Source organism: Lonchura striata, chromosome 10, assembly GCF_050655825.1.
Source record: "Lonchura striata isolate lonStrDom1 chromosome 10, ASM5065582v1, whole genome shotgun sequence".
In the NCBI taxonomy this organism is placed as follows: Eukaryota; Metazoa; Chordata; class Aves; order Passeriformes; family Estrildidae; genus Lonchura; species Lonchura striata.
This window is the reverse complement of record NC_140712.1, coordinates 2,044,918-2,069,735: the sequence shown is the minus strand read 5'-3', so window position 1 is coordinate 2,069,735 and position 24,818 is coordinate 2,044,918.

The window sequence follows — 24,818 nt, the reverse complement described above, 5'->3', positions numbered from 1 at the left end:
TATAAAATAGATGACAATTTTATTTCCACAAGTTATCTTACAGACGTATAACAGTCCTAATGATTCCTTGAGGCCTTGCAGTGTCACAATGTTCTCCATGGTTCCACAGGCCCCACAGTGTCATGTGACTCCTCTGTTCCATGAGTCCTGCAATGTCACAATGGACCTTTGGACCAATGGACCATGGGGCTTTGCAGTGTCACAACGGTCTCCTTTGGCTCCACAGGGTCACAATGGAGCACTGATTACAGGCAGCCTCTCTGTGTCACCCTGGAGCTTTGTTTCCGTGGGGTCTCGCAGTGTCCCAATGGAGCCTTGGTTGGATGGGGCCTCACAGTGTCACAATGATGCCTACATTCCATTGAGGCACACGGCATCACTAGGGTTCCCTTGCCTCCATGAGGCCCAGCAATGTCACAGTGGTGTCCATGAATCCATGAGGACTCACAGTGTCCCAATGGCCCCTTGATCTCACATGGTCCCACAGTGTCCCAATGGTCCCTTGGTCTCACAAGGCCCCACAGTGTCCCAATGGTCACTTCTTCTCACATGGCCCCACAGTGTAACAATGGTCCCTTGGTTCCAGGGTTCCTGGTCTGGTGCATTCCCCTCTCCCCTTCTCAGGCCGCCCTGCCAGCTGAGAAATGCTCACTGGGCCAGGGCCTTGGCCAGCAGCCCCTGGGCTCAGCTCCTCTGGAGCTCATCACAGACACTGTCTGCTCCAGGCTCAACCCTTCATCCCCTGAGGAGATGCCAAAGCCTCCAAAGGGAACATTTCCCTTTGCCCAGGGGAATTTCTCACAGGTGCCTTGTAGTGACTCTTTGTGTCTGTGTGCACACAGGAGTGCCTGTGCTCAGGGAAATGTGGCAGAAATGCTGCTCTCTGAGGGCTTTGATTGCCTTGGATAGCTGAGCCAGTCAGGCCTGGAAGTAAGGTTAAGTCATGTCACCCTGATTCTTAAGATTTTCTAAAGCCTTCTGACTTTACATTCTGTTGGAGAAGCTTCCCACACAATCTCTGTCAACAACATATTGTTTACAATCTTTTATGGGGCTGGACAAACTTGATGTACTAGTGTTTTGTCCAATGTCTTTTGACAGGTGGCCCATTCACTCTCCAATCCAATGTCACCTTTGGGAAAGTATAAAAGTTGGAGTCAGAGAATAGACTTTTATCTTTACCTTGCAAATAGCAGGTGGCTCGCGTCGTGCTTTCACGTGTCTTATAGGGACAAAGTCACAAGCTGTAAGCAAAGTTAAATGCTGCTAAGAGTTGTTCTTTTGCTAATTTGTGAAGCTTAATAGAAGTTATAAGCGAAGTTGAATATTGTTAAGTGTTATTCCACAGCTCTGTTTAGCTTTTAGGCTGTATTCCTTTTATCCTTGCCCTCACTGTCCTTTCGTCACACACACACACACACACACACACACACACACACACACACACGCAAACACACAGAGACACACAGACACCGGGACAGTTCTTGACTCCTTTTTGGTTTGATTGCCTGGATTTTGTTTGCTTTTGTTGTTGCTTTGTTTCCCTGGTGTGCCTGAAGTGTCCAGTCAGGAGCAGAGTGACTCTTGCCAAGGAACTCTTTGGTGCTGTCTATTAATATTAAAGCTGTTTTATGCTACTCCCCTGCTAGGATTTTTAAAGTGCTCTCAAGCCCTCCTTGATAAGAGGGTGAAGGAGCCCTGGCCAAGCTCTTGCCCTGGGGGCACAGGGATGCTGCTAGGGGGTCCCTGTCTCCCTGTTCCAACTTTGACGGTCCTGAGCCCCTGTCCCTGTGTTAGGCTCTGGGCTTGATCTCCTCGAACATCCTCAGGGGGAGGCTGCAGCGCCAGGGGCAGGGGGACCCAGAGGGACACGGGATGCCACTGTGCACAAGCAGCTTTGGACTTCTCTGGGAGGAACTGTGAGTGGGAGCTGGCTTGAAGTGACCTCCCCAGTAAGGTCACAGAGCCCCTGAGATGTCACACTGCCTCCTGGGATGTCACAGCCCACCCTGGGATCTCACAAATCCCCCTTGTGATGTCACAGAGCCAGTGCTGCTCTATCACTCTGGGATGTCATACAGTTGCGCTGTGATGGCACAGAAGACTCTGGCATCACAAAGTCAGCCCGTGTCACAATCCTCTAGTGCAAGCGGGAATCATGACAGTTCCTTTTCCCCATCTCAGAATTAGCAGAAGTAGATAGGCTTATCATGAGAAACCGAATGTGATAAACATGTTAGAAATGCAAGGCTCCAAGTTAGTAGTTATTATTTTTAAAAAAGTTATTAAGTGTACCAAATATAAATTTTGAGAAAAATGAGAAAAAGCCAGTATAAAAAAAAGTCAGCGTGGAGCCCGGGATTGCCACCGGGTGAGACACAGGTTTGACAGCTGCAGCAGAGGGTCCTCTATGCTTCACACCGACCGTCCTGTCTGACCCATTTTTATACGATTTTCCATGCCTGAGCCAGACGCCCTTTTCTTCCTTTTTGGAGTGCATGTATTCATGTGGAGTTCTTTTCTCTGTGGCAAGTTGAACAATACAGGTCCGGAGAGTGATGAACACCTGTGTTTGCAGTCCCGGAATTCGGATTTGAGTTGTACCTCCCTGATGGCTCTGACTATCTCGGTCTCGGATATTTATCGTGTATTTATCGTCCGGGTGTTTCTCAGACAACCTTGATGCATGATCCCTCTCCGGGCTGGCCACTTTCATTTGCTTGTAAATAAAGTCCTCCCTCTCTTGTCCAGGTGGCTTTGACATGGTGTTGCAATCGCTGTTGCTGGCTTGTGCGATTTAAAACCTTCTTATACGAGTATAATTTAACAGCACATAACTATAAAATAGATGACAATTTTATTTCCACAAGTTATCTTACAGACGTATAACAGTCCTAATGATTCCTTGAGGCCTTGCAGTGTCACAATGTTCTCCATGGTTCCACAGGCCCCACAGTGTCATGTGACTCCTCTGTTCCATGAGTCCTGCAATGTCACAATGGACCTTTGGACCAATGGACCATGGGGCTTTGCAGTGTCACAACGGTCTCCTTTGGCTCCACAGGGTCACAATGGAGCACTGATTACAGGCAGCCTCTCTGTGTCACCCTGGAGCTTTGTTTCCGTGGGGTCTCGCAGTGTCCCAATGGAGCCTTGGTTGGATGGGGCCTCACAGTGTCACAATGATGCCTACATTCCATTGAGGCACACGGCATCACTAGGGTTCCCTTGCCTCCATGAGGCCCAGCAATGTCACAGTGGTGTCCATGAATCCATGAGGACTCACAGTGTCCCAATGGCCCCTTGATCTCACATGGTCCCACAGTGTCCCAATGGTCCCTTGGTCTCACAAGGCCCCACAGTGTCCCAATGGTCACTTCTTCTCACATGGCCCCACAGTGTAACAATGGTCCCTTGGTTCCAGGGTTCCTGGTCTGGTGCATTCCCCTCTCCCCTTCTCAGGCCGCCCTGCCAGCTGAGAAATGCTCACTGGGCCAGGGCCTTGGCCAGCAGCCCCTGGGCTCAGCTCCTCTGGAGCTCATCACAGACACTGTCTGCTCCAGGCTCAACCCTTCATCCCCTGAGGAGATGCCAAAGCCTCCAAAGGGAACATTTCCCTTTGCCCAGGGGAATTTCTCACAGGTGCCTTGTAGTGACTCTTTGTGTCTGTGTGCACACAGGAGTGCCTGTGCTCAGGGAAATGTGGCAGAAATGCTGCTCTCTGAGGGCTTTGATTGCCTTGGATAGCTGAGCCAGTCAGGCCTGGAAGTAAGGTTAAGTCATGTCACCCTGATTCTTAAGATTTTCTAAAGCCTTCTGACTTTACATTCTGTTGGAGAAGCTTCCCACACAATCTCTGTCAACAACATATTGTTTACAATCTTTTATGGGGCTGGACAAACTTGATGTACTAGTGTTTTGTCCAATGTCTTTTGACAGGTGGCCCATTCACTCTCCAATCCAATGTCACCTTTGGGAAAGTATAAAAGTTGGAGTCAGAGAATAGACTTTTATCTTTACCTTGCAAATAGCAGGTGGCTCGCGTCGTGCTTTCACGTGTCTTATAGGGACAAAGTCACAAGCTGTAAGCAAAGTTAAATGCTGCTAAGAGTTGTTCTTTTGCTAATTTGTGAAGCTTAATAGAAGTTATAAGCGAAGTTGAATATTGTTAAGTGTTATTCCACAGCTCTGTTTAGCTTTTAGGCTGTATTCCTTTTATCCTTGCCCTCACTGTCCTTTCGTCACACACACACACACACACACACACACACACACACACACAAACACACAGAGACACACAGACACCGGGACAGTTCTTGACTCCTTTTTGGTTTGATTGCCTGGATTTTGTTTGCTTTTGTTGTTGCTTTGTTTCCCTGGTGTGCCTGAAGTGTCCAGTCAGGAGCAGAGTGACTCTTGCCAAGGAACTCTTTGGTGCTGTCTATTAATATTAAAGCTGTTTTATGCTACTCCCCTGCTAGGATTTTTAAAGTGCTCTCAAGCCCTCCTTGATAAGAGGGTGAAGGAGCCCTGGCCAAGCTCTTGCCCTGGGGGCACAGGGATGCTGCTAGGGGGTCCCTGTCTCCCTGTTCCAACTTTGACGGTCCTGAGCCCCTGTCCCTGTGTTAGGCTCTGGGCTTGATCTCCTCGAACATCCTCAGGGGGAGGCTGCAGCGCCAGGGGCAGGGGGACCCAGAGGGACACGGGATGCCACTGTGCACAAGCAGCTTTGGACTTCTCTGGGAGGAACTGTGAGTGGGAGCTGGCTTGAAGTGACCTCCCCAGTAAGGTCACAGAGCCCCTGAGATGTCACACTGCCTCCTGGGATGTCACAGCCCACCCTGGGATCTCACAAATCCCCCTTGTGATGTCACAGAGCCAGTGCTGCTCTATCACTCTGGGATGTCATACAGTTGCGCTGTGATGGCACAGAAGACTCTGGCATCACAAAGTCAGCCCGTGTCACAATCCTCTAGTGCAAGCGGGAATCATGACAGTTCCTTTTCCCCATCTCAGAATTAGCAGAAGTAGATAGGCTTATCATGAGAAACCGAATGTGATAAACATGTTAGAAATGCAAGGCTCCAAGTTAGTAGTTATTATTTTATTAAAAGTTATTAAGTGTACCAAATATAAATTTTGAGAAAAATGAAAAAATGCCACTATAAAAAAAAGTCAGCGTGGAGCCCGGGATTGCCACCGGGTGAGACACAGGTTTGAGAGCTGCAGCAGAGGGTCCTCTATGCTTCACACCGACCGTCCTGTCTGACCCATTTTTATACGATTTTCCATGCCTGAGCCAGACGCCCTTTTCTTCCTTTTTGGAGTGCATGTATTCATGTGGAGTTCTTTTCTCTGTGGCAAGTTGAACAATACAGGTCCGGAGAGTGATGAACACCTGTGTTTGCAGTCCCGGAATTCGGATTTGAGTTGTACCTCCCTGATGGCTCTGACTATCTCGGTCTCGGATATTTATCGTGTATTTATCGTCCGGGTGTTTCTCAGACAACCTTGATGCATGATCCCTCTCCGGGCTGGCCACTTTCATTTGCTTGTAAATAAAGTCCTCCCTCTCTTGTCCAGGTGGCTTTGACATGGTGTTGCAGTCGCAGTTGCTGGCTTGTGCGATTTAAAACCTTCTTATACGAGTATAATTTAACAGCACATAACTATAAAATAGATGACAATTTTATTTCCACAAGTTATCTTACAGACGTATAACAGTCCTAATGATTCCTTGAGGCCTTGCAGTGTCACAATGTTCTCCATGGTTCCACAGGCCCCACAGTGTCATGTGACTCCTCTGTTCCATGAGTCCTGCAATGTCACAATGGACCTTTGGACCAATGGACCATGGGGCTTTGCAGTGTCACAACGGTCTCCTTTGGCTCCACAGGGTCACAATGGAGCACTGATTACAGGCAGCCTCTCTGTGTCACCCTGGAGCTTTGTTTCCGTGGGGTCTCGCAGTGTCCCAATGGAGCCTTGGTTGGATGGGGCCTCACAGTGTCACAATGATGCCTACATTCCATTGAGGCACACGGCATCACTAGGGTTCCCTTGCCTCCATGAGGCCCAGCAATGTCACAGTGGTGTCCATGAATCCATGAGGACTCACAGTGTCCCAATGGCCCCTTGATCTCACATGGTCCCACAGTGTCCCAATGGTCCCTTGGTCTCACAAGGCCCCACAGTGTCCCAATGGTCACTTCTTCTCACATGGCCCCACAGTGTAACAATGGTCCCTTGGTTCCAGGGTTCCTGGTCTGGTGCATTCCCCTCTCCCCTTCTCAGGCCGCCCTGCCAGCTGAGAAATGCTCACTGGGCCAGGGCCTTGGCCAGCAGCCCCTGGGCTCAGCTCCTCTGGAGCTCATCACAGACACTGTCTGCTCCAGGCTCAACCCTTCATCCCCTGAGGAGATGCCAAAGCCTCCAAAGGGAACATTTCCCTTTGCCCAGGGGAATTTCTCACAGGTGCCTTGTAGTGACTCTTTGTGTCTGTGTGCACACAGGAGTGCCTGTGCTCAGGGAAATGTGGCAGAAATGCTGCTCTCTGAGGGCTTTGATTGCCTTGGATAGCTGAGCCAGTCAGGCCTGGAAGTAAGGTTAAGTCATGTCACCCTGATTCTTAAGATTTTCTAAAGCCTTCTGACTTTACATTCTGTTGGAGAAGCTTCCCACACAATCTCTGTCAACAACATATTGTTTACAATCTTTTATGGGGCTGGACAAACTTGATGTACTAGTGTTTTGTCCAATGTCTTTTGACAGGTGGCCCATTCACTCTCCAATCCAATGTCACCTTTGGGAAAGTATAAAAGTTGGAGTCAGAGAATAGACTTTTATCTTTACCTTGCAAATAGCAGGTGGCTCGCGTCGTGCTTTCACGTGTCTTATAGGGACAAAGTCACAAGCTGTAAGCAAAGTTAAATGCTGCTAAGAGTTGTTCTTTTGCTAATTTGTGAAGCTTAATAGAAGTTATAAGCGAAGTTGAATATTGTTAAGTGTTATTCCACAGCTCTGTTTAGCTTTTAGGCTGTATTCCTTTTATCCTTGCCCTCACTGTCCTTTCGTCACACACACACACACACACACACACACACACACACACACAAACACACAGAGACACACAGACACCGGGACAGTTCTTGACTCCTTTTTGGTTTGATTGCCTGGATTTTGTTTGCTTTTGTTGTTGCTTTGTTTCCCTGGTGTGCCTGAAGTGTCCAGTCAGGAGCAGAGTGACTCTTGCCAAGGAACTCTTTGGTGCTGTCTATTAATATTAAAGCTGTTTTATGCTACTCCCCTGCTAGGATTTTTAAAGTGCTCTCAAGCCCTCCTTGATAAGAGGGTGAAGGAGCCCTGGCCAAGCTCTTGCCCTGGGGGCACAGGGATGCTGCTAGGGGGTCCCTGTCTCCCTGTTCCAACTTTGACGGTCCTGAGCCCCTGTCCCTGTGTTAGGCTCTGGGCTTGATCTCCTCGAACATCCTCAGGGGGAGGCTGCAGCGCCAGGGGCAGGGGGACCCAGAGGGACACGGGATGCCACTGTGCACAAGCAGCTTTGGACTTCTCTGGGAGGAACTGTGAGTGGGAGCTGGCTTGAAGTGACCTCCCCAGTAAGGTCACAGAGCCCCTGAGATGTCACACTGCCTCCTGGGATGTCACAGCCCACCCTGGGATCTCACAAATCCCCCTTGTGATGTCACAGAGCCAGTGCTGCTCTATCACTCTGGGATGTCATACAGTTGCGCTGTGATGGCACAGAAGACTCTGGCATCACAAAGTCAGCCCGTGTCACAATCCTCTAGTGCAAGCGGGAATCATGACAGTTCCTTTTCCCCATCTCAGAATTAGCAGAAGTAGATAGGCTTATCATGAGAAACCGAATGTGATAAACATGTTAGAAATGCAAGGCTCCAAGTTAGTAGTTATTATTTTATTAAAAGTTATTAAGTGTACCAAATATAAATTTTGAGAAAAATGAAAAAATGCCACTATAAAAAAAAGTCAGCGTGGAGCCCGGGATTGCCACCGGGTGAGACACAGGTTTGAGAGCTGCAGCAGAGGGTCCTCTATGCTTCACACCGACCGTCCTGTCTGACCCATTTTTATACGATTTTCCATGCCTGAGCCAGACGCCCTTTTCTTCCTTTTTGGAGTGCATGTATTCATGTGGAGTTCTTTTCTCTGTGGCAAGTTGAACAATACAGGTCCGGAGAGTGATGAACACCTGTGTTTGCAGTCCCGGAATTCGGATTTGAGTTGTACCTCCCTGATGGCTCTGACTATCTCGGTCTCGGATATTTATCGTGTATTTATCGTCCGGGTGTTTCTCAGACAACCTTGATGCATGATCCCTCTCCGGGCTGGCCACTTTCATTTGCTTGTAAATAAAGTCCTCCCTCTCTTGTCCAGGTGGCTTTGACATGGTGTTGCAGTCGCAGTTGCTGGCTTGTGCGATTTAAAACCTTCTTATACGAGTATAATTTAACAGCACATAACTATAAAATAGATGACAATTTTATTTCCACAAGTTATCTTACAGACGTATAACAGTCCTAATGATTCCTTGAGGCCTTGCAGTGTCACAATGTTCTCCATGGTTCCACAGGCCCCACAGTGTCATGTGACTCCTCTGTTCCATGAGTCCTGCAATGTCACAATGGACCTTTGGACCAATGGACCATGGGGCTTTGCAGTGTCACAACGGTCTCCTTTGGCTCCACAGGGTCACAATGGAGCACTGATTACAGGCAGCCTCTCTGTGTCACCCTGGAGCTTTGTTTCCGTGGGGTCTCGCAGTGTCCCAATGGAGCCTTGGTTGGATGGGGCCTCACAGTGTCACAATGATGCCTACATTCCATTGAGGCACACGGCATCACTAGGGTTCCCTTGCCTCCATGAGGCCCAGCAATGTCACAGTGGTGTCCATGAATCCATGAGGACTCACAGTGTCCCAATGGCCCCTTGATCTCACATGGTCCCACAGTGTCCCAATGGTCCCTTGGTCTCACAAGGCCCCACAGTGTCCCAATGGTCACTTCTTCTCACATGGCCCCACAGTGTAACAATGGTCCCTTGGTTCCAGGGTTCCTGGTCTGGTGCATTCCCCTCTCCCCTTCTCAGGCCGCCCTGCCAGCTGAGAAATGCTCACTGGGCCAGGGCCTTGGCCAGCAGCCCCTGGGCTCAGCTCCTCTGGAGCTCATCACAGACACTGTCTGCTCCAGGCTCAACCCTTCATCCCCTGAGGAGATGCCAAAGCCTCCAAAGGGAACATTTCCCTTTGCCCAGGGGAATTTCTCACAGGTGCCTTGTAGTGACTCTTTGTGTCTGTGTGCACACAGGAGTGCCTGTGCTCAGGGAAATGTGGCAGAAATGCTGCTCTCTGAGGGCTTTGATTGCCTTGGATAGCTGAGCCAGTCAGGCCTGGAAGTAAGGTTAAGTCATGTCACCCTGATTCTTAAGATTTTCTAAAGCCTTCTGACTTTACATTCTGTTGGAGAAGCTTCCCACACAATCTCTGTCAACAACATATTGTTTACAATCTTTTATGGGGCTGGACAAACTTGATGTACTAGTGTTTTGTCCAATGTCTTTTGACAGGTGGCCCATTCACTCTCCAATCCAATGTCACCTTTGGGAAAGTATAAAAGTTGGAGTCAGAGAATAGACTTTTATCTTTACCTTGCAAATAGCAGGTGGCTCGCGTCGTGCTTTCACGTGTCTTATAGGGACAAAGTCACAAGCTGTAAGCAAAGTTAAATGCTGCTAAGAGTTGTTCTTTTGCTAATTTGTGAAGCTTAATAGAAGTTATAAGCGAAGTTGAATATTGTTAAGTGTTATTCCACAGCTCTGTTTAGCTTTTAGGCTGTATTCCTTTTATCCTTGCCCTCACTGTCCTTTCGTCACACACACACACACACACACACACACACACACGCAAACACACAGAGACACACAGACACCGGGACAGTTCTTGACTCCTTTTTGGTTTGATTGCCTGGATTTTGTTTGCTTTTGTTGTTGCTTTGTTTCCCTGGTGTGCCTGAAGTGTCCAGTCAGGAGCAGAGTGACTCTTGCCAAGGAACTCTTTGGTGCTGTCTATTAATATTAAAGCTGTTTTATGCTACTCCCCTGCTAGGATTTTTAAAGTGCTCTCAAGCCCTCCTTGATAAGAGGGTGAAGGAGCCCTGGCCAAGCTCTTGCCCTGGGGGCACAGGGATGCTGCTAGGGGGTCCCTGTCTCCCTGTTCCAACTTTGACGGTCCTGAGCCCCTGTCCCTGTGTTAGGCTCTGGGCTTGATCTCCTCGAACATCCTCAGGGGGAGGCTGCAGCGCCAGGGGCAGGGGGACCCAGAGGGACACGGGATGCCACTGTGCACAAGCAGCTTTGGACTTCTCTGGGAGGAACTGTGAGTGGGAGCTGGCTTGAAGTGACCTCCCCAGTAAGGTCACAGAGCCCCTGAGATGTCACACTGCCTCCTGGGATGTCACAGCCCACCCTGGGATCTCACAAATCCCCCTTGTGATGTCACAGAGCCAGTGCTGCTCTATCACTCTGGGATGTCATACAGTTGCGCTGTGATGGCACAGAAGACTCTGGCATCACAAAGTCAGCCCGTGTCACAATCCTCTAGTGCAAGCGGGAATCATGACAGTTCCTTTTCCCCATCTCAGAATTAGCAGAAGTAGATAGGCTTATCATGAGAAACCGAATGTGATAAACATGTTAGAAATGCAAGGCTCCAAGTTATTAGTTATTATTTTATTAAAAGTTATTAAGTGTACCAAATATAAATTTTGAGAAAAATGAAAAAATGCCACTATAAAAAAAAGTCAGCGTGGAGCCCGGGATTGCCACCGGGTGAGACACAGGTTTGACAGCTGCAGCAGAGGGTCCTCTATGCTTCACACCGACCGTCCTGTCTGACCCATTTTTATACGATTTTCCATGCCTGAGCCAGACGCCCTTTTCTTCCTTTTTGGAGTGCATGTATTCATGTGGAGTTCTTTTCTCTGTGGCAAGTTGAACAATACAGGTCCGGAGAGTGATGAACACCTGTGTTTGCAGTCCCGGAATTCGGATTTGAGTTGTACCTCCCTGATGGCTCTGACTATCTCGGTCTCGGATATTTATCGTGTATTTATCGTCCCGGTGTTTCTCAGACAACCTTGATGCATGATCCCTCTCCGGGCTGGCCACTTTCATTTGCTTGTAAATAAAGTCCTCCCTCTCTTGTCCAGGTGGCTTTGACATGGTGTTGCAATCGCTGTTGCTGGCTTGTGCGATTTAAAACCTTCTTATACGAGTATAATTTAACAGCACATAACTATAAAATAGATGACAATTTTATTTCCACAAGTTATCTTACAGACGTATAACAGTCCTAATGATTCCTTGAGGCCTTGCAGTGTCACAATGTTCTCCATGGTTCCACAGGCCCCACAGTGTCATGTGACTCCTCTGTTCCATGAGTCCTGCAATGTCACAATGGACCTTTGGACCAATGGACCATGGGGCTTTGCAGTGTCACAACGGTCTCCTTTGGCTCCACAGGGTCACAATGGAGCACTGATTACAGGCAGCCTCTCTGTGTCACCCTGGAGCTTTGTTTCCGTGGGGTCTCGCAGTGTCCCAATGGAGCCTTGGTTGGATGGGGCCTCACAGTGTCACAATGATGCCTACATTCCATTGAGGCACACGGCATCACTAGGGTTCCCTTGCCTCCATGAGGCCCAGCAATGTCACAGTGGTGTCCATGAATCCATGAGGACTCACAGTGTCCCAATGGCCCCTTGATCTCACATGGTCCCACAGTGTCCCAATGGTCCCTTGGTCTCACAAGGCCCCACAGTGTCCCAATGGTCACTTCTTCTCACATGGCCCCACAGTGTAACAATGGTCCCTTGGTTCCAGGGTTCCTGGTCTGGTGCATTCCCCTCTCCCCTTCTCAGGCCGCCCTGCCAGCTGAGAAATGCTCACTGGGCCAGGGCCTTGGCCAGCAGCCCCTGGGCTCAGCTCCTCTGGAGCTCATCACAGACACTGTCTGCTCCAGGCTCAACCCTTCATCCCCTGAGGAGATGCCAAAGCCTCCAAAGGGAACATTTCCCTTTGCCCAGGGGAATTTCTCACAGGTGCCTTGTAGTGACTCTTTGTGTCTGTGTGCACACAGGAGTGCCTGTGCTCAGGGAAATGTGGCAGAAATGCTGCTCTCTGAGGGCTTTGATTGCCTTGGATAGCTGAGCCAGTCAGGCCTGGAAGTAAGGTTAAGTCATGTCACCCTGATTCTTAAGATTTTCTAAAGCCTTCTGACTTTACATTCTGTTGGAGAAGCTTCCCACACAATCTCTGTCAACAACATATTGTTTACAATCTTTTATGGGGCTGGACAAACTTGATGTACTAGTGTTTTGTCCAATGTCTTTTGACAGGTGGCCCATTCACTCTCCAATCCAATGTCACCTTTGGGAAAGTATAAAAGTTGGAGTCAGAGAATAGACTTTTATCTTTACCTTGCAAATAGCAGGTGGCTCGCGTCGTGCTTTCACGTGTCTTATAGGGACAAAGTCACAAGCTGTAAGCAAAGTTAAATGCTGCTAAGAGTTGTTCTTTTGCTAATTTGTGAAGCTTAATAGAAGTTATAAGCGAAGTTGAATATTGTTAAGTGTTATTCCACAGCTCTGTTTAGCTTTTAGGCTGTATTCCTTTTATCCTTGCCCTCACTGTCCTTTCGTCACACACACACACACACACACACACACACACACGCAAACACACAGAGACACACAGACACCGGGACAGTTCTTGACTCCTTTTTGGTTTGATTGCCTGGATTTTGTTTGCTTTTGTTGTTGCTTTGTTTCCCTGGTGTGCCTGAAGTGTCCAGTCAGGAGCAGAGTGACTCTTGCCAAGGAACTCTTTGGTGCTGTCTATTAATATTAAAGCTGTTTTATGCTACTCCCCTGCTAGGATTTTTAAAGTGCTCTCAAGCCCTCCTTGATAAGAGGGTGAAGGAGCCCTGGCCAAGCTCTTGCCCTGGGGGCACAGGGATGCTGCTAGGGGGTCCCTGTCTCCCTGTTCCAACTTTGACGGTCCTGAGCCCCTGTCCCTGTGTTAGGCTCTGGGCTTGATCTCCTCAAACATCCTCAGGGGGAGGCTGCAGCGCCAGGGGCAGGGGGACCCAGAGGGACACGGGATGCCACTGTGCACAAGCAGCTTTGGACTTCTCTGGGAGGAACTGTGAGTGGGAGCTGGCTTGAAGTGACCTCCCCAGTAAGGTCACAGAGCCCCTGAGATGTCACACTGCCTCCTGGGATGTCACAGCCCACCCTGGGATCTCACAAATCCCCCTTGTGATGTCACAGAGCCAGTGCTGCTCTATCACTCTGGGATGTCATACAGTTGCGCTGTGATGGCACAGAAGACTCTGGCATCACAAAGTCAGCCCGTGTCACAATCCTCTAGTGCAAGCGGGAATCATGACAGTTCCTTTTCCCCATCTCAGAATTAGCAGAAGTAGATAGGCTTATCATGAGAAACCGAATGTGATAAACATGTTAGAAATGCAAGGCTCCAAGTTAGTAGTTATTATTTTTAAAAAAGTTATTAAGTGTACCAAATATAAATTTTGAGAAAAATGAGAAAAAGCCAGTATAAAAAAAAGTCAGCGTGGAGCCCGGGATTGCCACCGGGTGAGACACAGGTTTGACAGCTGCAGCAGAGGGTCCTCTATGCTTCACACCGACCGTCCTGTCTGACCCATTTTTATACGATTTTCCATGCCTGAGCCAGACGCCCTTTTCTTCCTTTTTGGAGTGCATGTATTCATGTGGAGTTCTTTTCTCTGTGGCAAGTTGAACAATACAGGTCCGGAGAGTGATGAACACCTGTGTTTGCAGTCCCGGAATTCGGATTTGAGTTGTACCTCCCTGATGGCTCTGACTATCTCGGTCTCGGATATTTATCGTGTATTTATCGTCCGGGTGTTTCTCAGACAACCTTGATGCATGATCCCTCTCCGGGCTGGCCACTTTCATTTGCTTGTAAATAAAGTCCTCCCTCTCTTGTCCAGGTGGGTTTGACATGGTGTTGCAGTCGCAGTTGCTGGCTTGTGCGATTTAAAACCTTCTTATACGAGTATAATTTAACAGCACATAACTATAAAATAGATGACAATTTTATTTCCACAAGTTATCTTACAGACGTATAACAGTCCTAATGATTCCTTGAGGCCTTGCAGTGTCACAATGTTCTCCATGGTTCCACAGGCCCCACAGTGTCATGTGACTCCTCTGTTCCATGAGTCCTGCAATGTCACAATGGACCTTTGGACCAATGGACCATGGGGCTTTGCAGTGTCACAACGGTCTCCTTTGGCTCCACAGGGTCACAATGGAGCACTGATTACAGGCAGCCTCTCTGTGTCACCCTGGAGCTTTGTTTCCGTGGGGTCTCGCAGTGTCCCAATGGAGCCTTGGTTGGATGGGGCCTCACAGTGTCACAATGATGCCTACATTCCACTGAGGCACACGGCGTCACTAGGGTTCCCTTGCTTCCATGAGGCCCAGCAATGTCACAGTGGTGTCCATGAATCCATGAGGACTCACAGTGTCCCAATGGTCTCTTGATCTCACATGGTCCCACAGTGTCCCAATGGTCCCTTGGTCTCACAAGGCCCCACAGTGTCCCAATGGTCACTTCTTCTCACATGGCCCCACAGTGTAACAATGGTCCCTTGGTTCCAGGGTTCCTGGTCTGGTGCATTCCCCTCTCCCCTTCTCAGGCCGCCCTGCCAGCTGAGAAATGCTCACTGGGCCAGGGCCTTGGCCAGCAGCCCCTGGGCTCAGCTCCTCTGGAGCTCATCACAGACACTGTCTGCTCCAGGCTCAACCCTTCATCCCCTGAGGAGATGCCAAAGCCTCCAAAGGGAACATTTCCCTTTGCCCAGGGGAATTTCTCACAGGTGCCTTGTAGTGACTCTTTGTGTCTGTGTGCACACAGGAGTGCCTGTGCTCAGGGAAATGTGGCAGAAATGCTGCTCTCTGAGGGCTTTGATTGCCTTGGATAGCTGAGCCAGTCAGGCCTGGAAGTAAGGTTAAGTCATGTCACCCTGATTCTTAAGATTTTCTAAAGCCTTCTGACTTTACATTCTGTTGGAGAAGCTTCCCACACAATCTCTGTCAACAACATATTGTTTACAATCTTTTATGGGGGTGGACAAACTTGATGTACTAGTGTTTTGTCCAATGTCTTTTGACAGGTGGCCCATTCACTCTCCAATCCAATGTCACCTTTGGGAAAGTATAAAAGTTGGAGTCAGAGAATAGACTTTTATCTTTACCTTGCAAATAGCAGGTGGCTCGCGTCGTGCTTTCACGTGTCTTATAGGGACAAAGTCACAAGCTGTAAGCAAAGTTAAATGCTGCTAAGAGTTGTTCTTTTGCTAATTTGTGAAGCTTAATAGAAGTTATAAGCGAAGTTGAATATTGTTAAGTGTTATTCCACAGCTCTGTTTAGCTTTTAGGCTGTATTCCTTTTATCCTTGCCCTCACTGTCCTTTCGTCACACACACACACACACACACACACACACACACACACACACACACACACACGCAAACACACAGAGACACACAGACACCGGGACAGTTCTTGACTCCTTTTTGGTTTGATTGCCTGGATTTTGTTTGCTTTTGTTGTTGCTTTGTTTCCCTGGTGTGCCTGAAGTGTCCAGTCAGGAGCAGAGTGACTCTTGCCAAGGAACTCTTTGGTGCTGTCTATTAATATTAAAGCTGTTTTATGCTACTCCCCTGCTAGGATTTTTAAAGTGCTCTCAAGCCCTCCTTGATAAGAGGGTGAAGGAGCCCTGGCCAAGCTCTTGCCCTGGGGGCACAGGGATGCTGCTAGGGGGTCCCTGTCTCCCTGTTCCAACTTTGACGGTCCTGAGCCCCTGTCCCTGTGTTAGGCTCTGGGCTTGATCTCCTCGAACATCCTCAGGGGGAGGCTGCAGCGCCAGGGGCAGGGGGACCCAGAGGGACACGGGACGCCACCGGGCACGAGCAGCTTTGGACTTCTCTGGGAGGAACTGTGAGTGGGAGCTGGCTTGAAGTGACCTCCCCAGTAAGGTCACAGAGCCCCTGAGATGTCACACTGCCTCCTGGGATGTCACAGCCCACCCTGGGATCTCACAAATCCCCCTTGTGATGTCACAGAGCCAGTGCTGCTCTATCACTCTGGGATGTCATACAGTTGCGCTGTGATGGCACAGAAGACTCTGGCATCACAAAGTCAGCCCGTGTCACAATCCTCTAGTGCAAGCGGGAATCATGACAGTTCCTTTTCCCCATCTCAGAATTAGCAGAAGTAGATAGGCTTATCATGAGAAACCGAATGTGATAAACATGTTAGAAATGAAAGGCTCCAAGTTAGTAGTTATTATTTTATTAAAAGTTATTAAGTGTACCAAATATAAATTTTGAGAAAAATGAAAAAATGGCACTATAAAAAAAAGTCAGCGTGGAGCCCGGGATTGCCACCGGGTGAGACACAGGTTTGACAGCTGCAGCAGAGGGTCCTCTATGCTTCACACCGACCGTCCTGTCTGACCCATTTTTATACGATTTTCCATGCCTGAGCCAGACGCCCTTTTCTTCCTTTTTGGAGTGCATGTATTCATGTGGAGTTCTTTTCTCTGTGGCAAGTTGAACAATACAGGTCCGGAGAGTGATGAACACCTGTGTTTGCAGTCCCGGAATTCGGATTTGAGTTGTACCTCCCTGATGGCTCTGACTATCTCGGTCTCGGATATTTATCGTGTATTTATCGTCCGGGTGTTTCTCAGACAACCTTGATGCATGATCCCTCTCTGGGCTGGCCACTTTCATTTGCTTGTAAATAAAGTCCTCCCTCTCTTGTCCAGGTGGCTTTGACATGGTGTTGCAATCGCTGTTGCTGGCTTGTGCGATTTAAAACCTTCTTAGAAGAGTATAATTTAACAGCACATAACTATAAAATAGATGACAATTTTATTTGCACGAATTATCCTATAGACATATAACAGTCCTAATGATTCCTTGAGGCCTTGCAGTGTCACAATGTTCTCCATGGTTCCACAGGCCCCACAGTGTCATGTGACTCCTCTGTTCCATGAGTCCTGCAATGTCACAATGGACCTTTGGACCAATGGACCATGGGGCTTTGCAGTGTCACAACGGTCTCCTTTGGCTCCACAGGGTCACAATGGAGCACTGATTACAGGCAGCCTCTCTGTGTCACCCTGGAGCTTTGTTTCCGTGGGGTCTCGCAGTGTCCCAATGGAGCCTTGGTTGGATGGGGCCTCACAGTGTCACAATGATGCCTACATTCCACTGAGGCACACGGCGTCACTAGGGTTCCCTTGCTTCCATGAGGCCCAGCAATGTCACAGTGGTGTCCATGAATCCATGAGGACTCACAGTGTCCCAATGGTCTCTTGATCTCACATGGTCCCACAGTGTCCCAATGGTCCCTTGGTCTCACAAGGCCCCACAGTGTCCCAATGGTCACTTCTTCTCACATGGCCCCACAGTGTAACAATGGTCCCTTGGTTCCAGGGTTCCTGGTCTGGTGCATTCCCCTCTCCCCTTCTCAGGCCGCCCTGCCAGCTGAGAAATGCTCACTGGGCCAGGGCCTTGGCCAGCAGCCCCTGGGCTCAGCTCCTCTGGAGCTCATCACAGACACTGTCTGCTCCAGGCTCAACCCTTCATCCCCTGGGGAGATGCCAAAGCCTCCAAAGGGAACATTTCCCTTTGCTCAGGGGAATTTCTCACAGGTGCCTTGTAGTGAGTCTTTGTGTCTGTGTGCACACAGGAGTGCCTGTGCTCAGGGAAATGTGGCAGAAATGCTGCTCTCTGAGGGCTTTGATTGCCTTGGATAGCTGAGCCAGTCAGGCCTGGAAGTAAGGTTAAGTCATGTCACCCTGATTCTTAAGATTTTCTAAAGCCTTCTGACTTTACATTCTGTTGGAGAAGCTTCCCACACAATCTCTGTCAACAACATATTGTTTACAATCTTTTATGGGGCTGGACAAACTTGATGTACTAGTGTTTTGTCCAATGTCTTTTGACAGGTGGCCCATTCACTCTCCAATCCAATGTCACCTTTGGGAAAGTATAAAAGTTGGAGTCAGAGAATAGACTTTTATCTTTACCTTGCAAATAGCAGGTGGCTCGCGTCGTGCTTTCACGTGTCTTATAGGGACAAAGTCACAAGCTGTAAGCAAAGTTAAATATTGCTAAGAGTTGTTCTTTTGCTAATTTGTGAAGCTTAATAGAAGTTATAAGCGAAGTTGAATATTGTTAAGTGTTATTCCACAGCTCTGTTTAGCTTTTAGGCTGTATTCCTTTTATCCTTGCCCTCACTGTCCTTTCGTCACACACACACACACACACACACACACACACACACACAAACACACAGAGACACACAGACACCGGGACAGTTCTTGACTCCTTTTTGGTTTGATTGCCTGGATTTTGTTTGCTTTTGTTGTTGCTTTGTTTCCCTGGTGTGCCTGAAGTGTCCAGTCAGGAGCAGAGTGACTCTTGCCAAGGAACTCTTTGGTGCTGTCTATTAATATTAAAGCTGTTTTATGCTACTCCCCTGCTAGGATTTTTAAAGTGCTCTCAAGCCCTCCTTGATAAGAGGGTGAAGGAGCCCTGGCCAAGCTCTTGCCCTGGGGGCACAGGGATGCTGCTAGGGGGTCCCTGTCTCCCTGTTCCAACTTTGACGGTCCTGAGCCCCTGTCCCTGTGTTAGGCTCTGGGCTTGATCTCCTCGAACATCCTCAGGGGGAGGCTGCAGCGCCAGGGGCAGGGGGACCCAGAGGGACACGGGATGCCACTGTGCACAAGCAGCTTTGGACTTCTCTGGGAGGAACTGTGAGTGGGAGCTGGCTTGAAGTGACCTCCCCAGTAAGGTCACAGAGCCCCTGAGATGTCACACTGCCTCCTGGGATGTCACAGCCCACCCTGGGATCTCACAAATCCCCCTTGTGATGTCACAGAGCCAGTGCTGCTCTATCACTCTGGGATGTCATACAGTTGCGCTGTGATGGCACAGAAGACTCTGGCATCACAAAGTCAGCCCGTGTCACAATCCTCTAGTGCAAGCGGGAATCATGACAGTTCCTTTTCCCCATCTCAGAATTAGCAGAAGTAGATAGGCTTATCATGATAAACCGAATGTGATAAACATGTTAGAAATGAAAGGCTCCAAGTTAGTAGTTATTATTTTATTAAAAGTTATTAAGTGTACCAAATATAAATTTTGAGAAAAATGAAAAAATGCCACTATAAAAAAAAGTCAGCGTGGAGCCCGGGATTGCCACCGGGTGAGACACAGGTTTGACAGCTGCAGCAGAGGGTCCTCTATGCTTCACACCGACCGTCCTGTCTGACCCATTTTTATACGATTTTCCATGCCTGAGCCAGACGCCCTTTTCTTCCTTTTTGGAGTGCATGTATTCATGTGGAGTTCTTTTCTCTGTGGCAAGTTGAACAATACAGGTCCGGAGAGTGATGAACACCTGTGTTTGCAGTCCCGGAATTCGGATTTGAGTTGTACCTCCCTGATGGCTCTGACTATCTCGGTCTCGGATATTTATCGTGTATTTATCGTCCGGGTGTTTCTCAGACAACCTTGATGCATGATCCCTCTCTGGGCTGGCCACTTTCATTTGCTTGTAAATAAAGTCCTCCCTCTCTTGTCCAGGTGGCTTTGACATGGTGTTGCAATCGCTGTTGCTGGCTTGTGCGATTTAAAACCTTCTTAGAAGAGTATAATTTAACAGCACATAACTATAAAATAGATGACAATTTTATTTGCACGAATTATCCTATAGACATATAACAGTCCTAATGATTCCTTGAGGCCTTGCAGTGTCACAATGTTCTCCATGGTTCCACAGGCCCCACAGTGTCATGTGACTCCTCTGTTCCATGAGTCCTGCAATGTCACAATGGACCTTTGGACCAATGGACCATGGGGCTTTGCAGTGTCACAACGGTCTCCTTTGGCTCCACAGGGTCACAATGGAGCACTGATTACAGGCAGCCTCTCTGTGTCACCCTGGAGCTTTGTTTCCGTGGGGTCTCGCAGTGTCCCAATGGAGCCTTGGTTGGATGGGGCCTCACAGTGTCACAATGATGCCTACATTCCACTGAGGCACACGGCGTCACTAGGGTTCCCTTGCTTCCATGAGGCCCAGCAATGTCACAGTGGTGTCCATGAATCCATGAGGACTCACAGTGTCCCAATGGTCTCTTGATCTCACATGGTCCCACAGTGTCCCAATGGTCCCTTGGTCTCACAAGGCCCCACAGTGTCCCAATGGTCACTTCTTCTCACATGGCCCCACAGTGTAACAATGGTCCCTTGGTTCCAGGGTTCCTGGTCTGGTGCATTCCCCTCTCCCCTTCTCAGGCCGCGCTGCCAGCTGAGAAATGCTCACTGGGCCAGGGCCTTGGCCAGCAGCCCCTGGGCTCAGCTCCTCTGGAGCTCATCACAGACACTGTCTGCTCCAGGCTCAACCCTTCATCCCCTGAGGAGATGCCAAAGCCTCCAAAGGGAACATTTCCCTTTGCCCAGGGGAATTTCTCACAGGTGCCTTGTAGTGACTCTTTGTGTCTGTGTGCACACAGGAGTGCCTGTGCTCAGGGAAATGTGGCAGAAATGCTGCTCTCTGAGGGCTTTGATTGCCTTGGATAGCTGAGCCAGTCAGGCCTGGAAGTAAGGTTAAGTCATGTCACCCTGATTCTTAAGATTTTCTAAAGCCTTCTGACTTTACATTCTGTTGGAGAAGCTTCCCACACAATCTCTGTCAACAACATATTGTTTACAATCTTTTATGGGGCTGGACAAACTTGATGTACTAGTGTTTTGTCCAATGTCTTTTGACAGGTGGCCCATTCACTCTCCAATCCAATGTCACCTTTGGGAAAGTATAAAAGTTGGAGTCAGAGAATAAACTTTTAGCTTTACCTTGCAAATAGCAGGTGGCTCGCGTCGTGCTTTCACGTGTCTTATAGGGACAAAGTCACAAGCTGTAAGCAAAGTTAAATGCTGCTAAGAGTTGTTCTTTTGCTAATTTGTGAAGCTTAATAGAAGTTATAAGCGAAGTTGAATATTGTTAAGTGTTATTCCACAGCTCTGTTTAGCTTTTAGGCTGTATTCCTTTTATCCTTGCCCTCACTGTCCTTTCGTCACACACACACACACACACACACACACACACACACACACACACACACACACACAAACACACAGAGACACACAGACACCGGGACAGTTCTTGACTCCTTTTTGGTTTGATTGCCTGGATTTTGTTTGCTTTTGTTGTTGCTTTGTTTCCCTGGTGTGCCTGAAGTGTCCAGTCAGGAGCAGAGTGACTCTTGCCAAGGAACTCTTTGGTGCTGTCTATTAATATTAAAGCTGTTTTATGCTACTCCCCTGCTAGGATTTTTAAAGTGCTCTCAAGCCCTCCTTGATAAGAGGGTGAAGGAGCCCTGGCCAAGCTCTTGCCCTGGGGGCACAGGGATGCTGCTAGGGGGTCCCTGTCTCCCTGTTCCAACTTTGACGGTCCTGAGCCCCTGTCCCTGTGTTAGGCTCTGGGCTTGATCTCCTCGAACATCCTCAGGGGGAGGCTGCAGCGCCAGGGGCAGGGGGACCCAGAGGGACACGGGATGCCACTGTGCACAAGCAGCTTTGGACTTCTCTGGGAGGAACTGTGAGTGGGAGCTGGCTTGAAGTGACCTCCCCAGTAAGGTCACAGAGCCCCTGAGATGTCACACTGCCTCCTGGGATGTCACAGCCCACCCTGGGATCTCACAAATCCCCCTTGTGATGTCACAGAGCCAGTGCTGCTCTATCACTCTGGGATGTCATACAGTTGCGCTGTGATGGCACAGAAGACTCTGGCATCACAAAGTCAGCCCGTGTCACAATCCTCTAGTGCAAGCGGGAATCATGACAGTTCCTTTTCCCCATCTCAGAATTAGCAGAAGTAGATAGGCTTATCATGAGAAACCGAATGTGATAAACATGTTAGAAATGCAAGGCTCCAAGTTAGTAGTTATTATTTTATTAAAAGTTATTAAGTGTACCAAATATAAATTTTGAGAAAAATGAAAAAATGCCACTATAAAAAAAAGTCAGCGTGGAGCCCGGGATTGCCACCGGGTGAGACACAGGTTTGAGAGCTGCAGCAGAGGGTCCTCTATGCTTCACACCGACCGTCCTGTCTGACCCATTTTTATACGATTTTCCATGCCTGAGCCAGACTCCCTTTTCTTCCTTTTTGGAGTGCATGTATTCATGTGGAGTTCTTTTCTCTGTGGCAAGTTGAACAATACAGGTCCGGAGAGTGATGAACACCTGTGTTTGCAGTCCCGGAATTCGGATTTGAGTTGTACCTCCCTGATGGCTCTGACTATCTCGGTCTCGGATATTTATCGTGTATTTATCGTCCCGGTGTTTCTCGGACAACCTTGATGCATGATCCCTCTCCGGGCTGGCCACTTTCGTTCGCTTGTAAATAAAGTCCTCCCTCTCTTGTCCAGGTGGCTTTGACATGGTGTTGCAATCGCTGTTGCTGGCTTGTGCGATTTAAAACCTTCTTATACGAGTATAATTTAACAGCACATAACTATAAAATAGATGACAATTTTATTTGCACGAATTATCCTATAGACATATAACAGTCCTAATGATTCCTTGAGGCCTTGCAGTGTCACAATGTTCTCCATGGTTCCACAGGCCCCACAGTGTCATGTGACTCCTCTGTTCCATGAGTCCTGCAATGTCACAATGGACCTTTGGACCAATGGACCATGGGGCTTTGCAGTGTCACAACGGTCTCCTTTGGCTCCACAGGGTCACAATGGAGCACTGATTACAGGCAGCCTCTCTGTGTCACCCTGGAGCTTTGTTTCCGTGGGGTCTCGCAGTGTCCCAATGGAGCCTTGGTTGGATGGGGCCTCACAGTGTCACAATGATGCCTACATTCCACTGAGGGACACGGCGTCACTAGGGTTCCCTTGCTTCCATGAGGCCCAGCAATGTCACAGTGGTGTCCATGAATCCATGAGGACTCACAGTGTCCCAATGGTCTCTTGATCTCACATGGTCCCACAGTGTCCCAATGGTCCCTTGGTCTCACAAGGCCCCACAGTGTCCCAATGGTCACTTCTTCTCACATGGCCCCACAGTGTAACAATGGTCCCTTGGTTCCAGGGTTCCTGGTCTGGTGCATTCCCCTCTCCCCTTCTCAGGCCGCCCTGCCAGCTGAGAAATGCTCACTGGGCCAGGGCCTTGGCCAGCAGCCCCTGGGCTCAGCTCCTCTGGAGCTCATCACAGACACTGTCTGCTCCAGGCTCAACCCTTCATCCCCTGAGGAGATGCCAAAGCCTCCAAAGGGAACATTTCCCTTTGCCCAGGGGAATTTCTCACAGGTGCCTTGTAGTGACTCTTTGTGTCTGTGTGCACACAGGAGTGCCTGTGCTCAGGGAAATGTGGCAGAAATGCTGCTCTCTGAGGGCTTTGATTGCCTTGGATAGCTGAGCCAGTCAGGCCTGGAAGTAAGGTTAAGTCATGTCACCCTGATTCTTAAGATTTTCTAAAGCCTTCTGACTTTACATTCTGTTGGAGAAGCTTCCCACACAATCTCTGTCAACAACATATTGTTTACAATCTTTTATGGGGCTGGACAAACTTGATGTACTAGTGTTTTGTCCAATGTCTTTTGACAGGTGGCCCATTCACTCTCCAATCCAATGTCACCTTTGGGAAAGTATAAAAGTTGGAGTCAGAGAATAAACTTTTAGCTTTACCTTGCAAATAGCAGGTGGCTCGCGTCGTGCTTTCACGTGTCTTATAGCGACAAAGTCAGAAGCTGTAAGCAAAGTTAAATGCTGCTAAGAGTTGTTCTTTTGCTAATTTGTGAAGCTTAATAGAAGTTATAAGCGAAGTTGAATATTGTTAAGTGTTATTCCACAGCTCTGTTTAGCTTTTAGGCTGTATTCCTTTTATCCTTGCCCTCACTGTCCTTTCGTCACACACACACACACACACACACACACACACACACACACACACACACAAACACACAGAGACACACAGACACCGGGACAGTTCTTGACTCCTTTTTGGTTTGATTGCCTGGATTTTGTTTGCTTTTGTTGTTGCTTTGTTTCCCTGGTGTGCCTGAAGTGTCCAGTCAGGAGCAGAGTGACTCTTGCCAAGGAACTCTTTGGTGCTGTCTATTAATATTAAAGCTGTTTTATGCTACTCCCCTGCTAGGATTTTTAAAGTGCTCTCAAGCCCTCCTTGATAAGAGGGTGAAGTAGCCCTGGCCAAGCTCTTGCCCTGGGGGCACAGGGATGCTGCTAGGGGGTCCCTGTCTCCCTGTTCCAACTTTGACGGTCCTGAGCCCCTGTCCCTGTGTTAGGCTCTGGGCTTGATCTCCTCAAACATCCTCAGGGGGAGGCTGCAGCGCCAGGGGCAGGGGGACCCAGAGGGACACGGGATGCCACTGTGCACAAGCAGCTTTGGACTTCTCTGGGAGGAACTGTGAGTGGGAGCTGGCTTGAAGTGACCTCCCCAGTAAGGTCACAGAGCCCCTGAGATGTCACACTGCCTCCTGGGATGTCACAGCCCACCCTGGGATCTCACAAATCCCCCTCGTGATGTCACAGAGCCAGTGCTGCTCTATCACTCTGGGATGTCATACAGTTGCGCTGTGATGGCACAGAAGACTCTGGCATCACAAAGTCAGCCCGTGTCACAA